This window comes from Triticum urartu, chromosome 3, assembly GCF_003073215.2.
Source record: "Triticum urartu cultivar G1812 chromosome 3, Tu2.1, whole genome shotgun sequence".
NCBI classification, from domain to species: domain Eukaryota; kingdom Viridiplantae; phylum Streptophyta; class Magnoliopsida; order Poales; family Poaceae; genus Triticum; species Triticum urartu.
In genome coordinates, this window is record NC_053024.1 from 442599875 (window position 1) to 442604723 (window position 4849).

At 50.4% G+C, this 4849-nt stretch overlaps 1 long non-coding RNA gene across 1 annotated transcript; it reads right to left on the reverse strand.

Moving 5' to 3' along the window:
* Positions 1-4212: 4212 nt before the first annotated feature.
* LOC125544264 lies at positions 4213-4849 on the reverse strand. The gene is made up of 3 exons (XR_007299352.1): positions 4715-4849; positions 4346-4633; positions 4213-4265 (listed from the first exon to the last, which is right to left on the reverse strand). It is a non-coding gene; the product is annotated as an uncharacterized LOC125544264 (long non-coding RNA).

The following is a 4849-nucleotide window of genomic DNA, read 5'->3' on the forward strand; positions in this document are numbered from 1 at the left end:
GTAACTGCCGACTCAGATTCACTCGGAGCATTGGACCATGTTCTTTGACGGTTCCAAGATGCTAAATGGTTCCGGCGCCGGAGTGGTGTTGGTCTCCCCCAGAGGAGATAAACTCAGATATGTTCTTCAAATCCACTTTGATTCCTCTAACAACGAGGCAGAATATGAAGCACTTTTATATGGGTTGTGCATGGCCATTTCACTCGGCGTCCGTCGCCTCATGGTCTATGGCGACTCAGATTTGGTGGTCAATCAAGTGATGAAGGAATGGGATGTCAGAAGTCCAGCCATGACTGGTTATTACAATGCAGTGAGAAAGCTGGAGAAGAAATTCGAGGGGTTAGAGCTTCATCACATACCCCGACTAAAAAATCAAGCAGCTGATGATCTGGCAAAAATAGGTTTCAAAAAAGAAGCCATTCCCAGCAATGTGTTTTTGGAACACATCCACACACCATCAGTCCAGGAGGATCCCTTCACTGAAGAGGCCCCGCAGCCAAAAAGCGTCACAGATCCGACTGAAGTTGAAGTTCCAGCTGTGGTCGACCTGATCATGGAAGTCTTGGTCATCACTCCCGTCTGGACAGAACCGTACATCGCGTACATCATAAGGAAAGAACTCTCAGAAGACGAAGAAGAGGCTCGACAGATCGTCCGTCGATCCAAGGCCTTTACAGTCATAAAGGGACAGTTATATAGAGAAAGCGCGACTGGAGTCGGCCAGAAGTGTATTACACCAGAAGAAGGTCAGATGATCCTTAATGATATCCACTCGGGGACCTGTGGTCATCATGCGTCCTCTCGGACCATTGTGGCTAAAGCATACCGAGCGGGGTTCTACTGGCCAAGAGTCAATGAGATGGCCAAAGAGATAGTCGACAAATGTGAAGGATGTCAGTATTACTCCAATATGCCGCACAAGCCCGCGTCAGCTCTGAAAACCATTCCACTTGTCTGGCTTTTCGCTGTTTGGGGGCTGGACATGGTTGGACCACTGAGAACAGGCAGGAGCGGCTTCACTCATGTGCTGGTAGCAGTCGACAAGTTCACCAAATGGATTGAAGCCAAGCCTATCAAGAATCTTGATGCTTGCACCGCTATCAGTTTCATCAGAGAGTTGATATTCAGATATGGAGTTCCACACAGCATCATCACCGACAATGGGTCAAACTTCGATTCCAACAAATTCAGGGCCTTTTGCGCCTCTCAGGGTACTCGGGTCGACTATGCTTCGGTCGCTCACCCCCAGTCGAATGGGCAAGCAGAAAGGGCAAACGGCCTAATTCTCAAAGGACTGAAACCCCGATTGATGCGCGATCTCAAGCACGCAGCAGGTGCATGGGTCGACGAGCTTCCATCAGTCCTTTGGGGATTGAGGACAACCCCGAATCGGTCGATCGGAAGAACCCCATTCTTTCTGGTCTATGGAGCCGAGGCAGTCTTACCGAGTGACCTGCTTCACAACGCTCCCAGAGTCGAGCTCTACTCAGAAGATGAAGCAGAACAAGCCCGGCAGGACGCAGTCGACCTCCTAGAAGAAGAAAGAGAAATGGCCTTGATTCGATCGACCATCTATCAGCAAGACTTGCGTCGATTCCATGCCAGAAACGTGAAGAGCCGAGCCTTCCAAGAAGGAGACTTAGTCCTCCGAGTGGATCAGCAGAAACCACACAAGCTCGCTCCTACTTGGGAAGGCCCCTTCATAGTCACCAGAGTCCTCCACAATGGAGCATACCACCTCTACAATGTCGATCGCCAGATTGATGAGCCACGAGCCTGGAATGCGGAGCTACTCCGCCCCTTTTATACTTGAATTCTCACTCGGATGAGATGTAATAAGAAAAACTCCTGTAGTTTATTTATCAAAGACAAGAGCGTTATAATTTTCCCAGTGATTATTATTATTTTTGTTTGTGTAAGAAATCGCCCAGTGGGTGGCTTAGCTACGAATCCGCTTCGCCTAAGTTTGAAAAAATCCTACCGAGCGGAGAGCAATCCTCCCACTCGGGGGCTTAGCTGTGAATCCGTTTCGCCTAAGTTCGAAAAAATCCTACCGAGCGGAGAGCAATCCTCCCACTCGGGGGCTTAGCTGCAGTCCAGTACTCGCCTAAGTTCTCTCACATGGAGACTTAGCTGCAGTCCGGCACTCGCCTAAGTTTGAAAAAATCCTACCGAGTGGAGAGCAATCCTCCCACTCGGGGTCTTAGCTGCAGTCCAGTACTCGCCTAAGTTCTCTCACTTAGAGACTTAGCTGCAGTCCGGCACTCGCCTAAGTGTGAAAAAATCCTACCGAGTGGAGAGCAATCCTCCCACTCGGGGGCTTAGCTGCAGTCCAGTACTCGCCTAAGTTCTCTCACTTAGAGACTTAGCTGCAGTCCGGCACTCGCCTAAGTGTGAAAAAATCCTACCGAGTGGAGAGCAATCCTCCCACTCAGGGGCTTAGCTGCAGTCCAGTACTCGCCTAAGTTCTCTCACTTAGAGACTTAGCTGCAGTCCGGCACTTGCCTAAGTATGAAAAAATCCTACCGAGTGGAGAGCAATCCTCCTACTCGGGGGATTAGCTGCAGTCTAGTACTCGCCTAAGTTCTCTCACTTAGAGACTTAGCTGCAGTCCGGCACTCGCCTAAGTTTGAAAAAATCCTACCAAGTGGAGAGCAATCCTCCCACTCGGAGGCTTAGCTGCAGTCCAATACTCGTCTAAGTTCTCTCACTTAGAGACTTAGCTGCAGTCCGTCACTCGCCTAAGTTTAAAAAAAATCCTACCGAGTGGAGAGCAATCCTCCCACTCGGAGGCTTAGCTGCAGTCCAGTACTCGCCTAAGTTCTCTCACTTAGAGACTTAGCTGCAGTCCGACACTCGCCTAAGTTTGAAAAAATCCTACCGAGTGGAGAGCAATCCTCCCACTCGGGGGCTTAGTTGCAGTCCAGTACTCTCCTAAGCTCTCTCACTTAGAGACTTAGCTGCAGTCCGGCACTCGCCTAAGTTTAAAAAAATCCTACCGAGTGGAGAGCAATCCTCCCACTCGGGCGCTTAGCTGCGAATCCATTTAGCCTAAGTTCGAAAAAATCCTACCGAGCGGAGGGCAATCCTCCCACTCGGGGGCTTAGCTGCAGTCCAGAACTCGCCTAAGTACGAAACACATCTCACTCCTCAAGGACGACGAGGGGCAGGTCGACTGCCACCTTCTCCTGGGGAGCTTCGTCACAAATACAATGCGCGATTCATCCCGCTCTACAGTAACTAAGTGCGGATCGACTGTCACCTTCTCCTGGAGAGCTTCGCCACAAATACAATGTGCGATTCATCCCGCTCTACAGTAACGAAGTGCGGGTCGACTGCCACCTTCTCCTGGAGAGTTTCGCTACAAATACAATGCGCGATTCATCCCGCTCTACAGTAACGAAGTGCGGCTCGACTGCCGCCTTCTCCTGGAGAGCTTCGCCACAAATACAATGTGCGCTCCGTCCCACTCTACAGTAACAGGGTGTGGGTCGACCGCCGCCTTCCCCTGGGGAGCTTCGCCACAAATACAAGACATGGGTCGACTGCTTCCCTCTCCTTCGGAGCTGCGCTGCGAATGCAAAAGTTGTCTCGAATGAAGAATGGGTTCACTCAGCAGGAGATTCATAAAGATATTCAACGGTAAACCAAGTTCAGGTAAATTCCAAAGGTTCCAGATCGCAGATCGAAGTACTCGGGCATGCAGCCCGAAAAAGTTTAACGGTTACAAGAACCACTCAACATTCCGAGCCAAATTTAAGGTGGGACACAAGAGTTTGTTCACTCCGCGGGAGGAGGGATGGCAGGCTCGACGAACTCATCCAGGTCGACGTCGTCGGCTATCCGAGTGGCTGCAGCAATGAAAGTCTCCATAAAGGTTCGGAAGTCATGCTTCTGGGTGTTGGCGACCTTGATTGCTTCCAGTTTGTCCTGTCGCACCTCCTTGCAGTGGACACGAACCAAAGACAAAGCCACGTCAGCGCCACACCAAGCAGCAGACTTCTTCCACTCCTGCACTCGGTCGGGAATTTCATTTAGTCGAGTCATCAGGGACTCGATATCATTTGGGAGCACAGCCTCTGGCCAAAGTGCCGGGTCAATCCGCGACATGGCGACCTTCAGTCGAGCCAAGTAGTCCACGGCACTGTCGATGCGAGATTCCAGATGGAGCAGATTCATGGCAGTTTCATCTTTCACGGGAGAGTTGATTGGATCCAAACCTGGTTCGATCCGCCCAGTCTCCTCTTCAAAGTTCTGGCAAAACTCTGCATTCACGATCCAAGGATAAGTCAATTTTCGTACACTGAGTCAACACAAAAAAAATCAGTCGGAACAGAATGTGCACCTTCAAGCTTGATGAACAACTTCTTGGCAAGACTTCTCAGATAGCTCTCCAGATCATCCCTCCTGCGAGCAATGCCTTCCATTTTTTCGCCCTGGACGAGATTCTCCTTCTTCCAGCGTGAGCACTCCTTGTTGGAGTCATTCAGAGCGGTCTTCAGCCTGGTATTCTCTTCTTCTAACTGGCCGACCGAAGCCAGCTTCTGTTCGGCCAGAGCGGTCTTGTCGTCAGCCTCCTTACGAGCAGCAGCCAAATCCTGATCCTTCTTCGCCAGAGCTTCTCTTAGTTTTTCTGCAAAGAAATGATGATTGATTCGGAAATAGCAGAAGGGTACTCAAGCCTAAAACTGACCAGTCAACAAAATTGTCTTACCTGCGGCATCATCTCTGACCTTTTGTAGCTCTGTCCTGGCCAGCTCCAAGTCAAGGTTCAGTTGAATCCGCTGCTTCTCCAAGTCAGCAAAGCGAGCTCCAAGATCGCAAGATTTCTGAAATCAAAGGGGAGAAG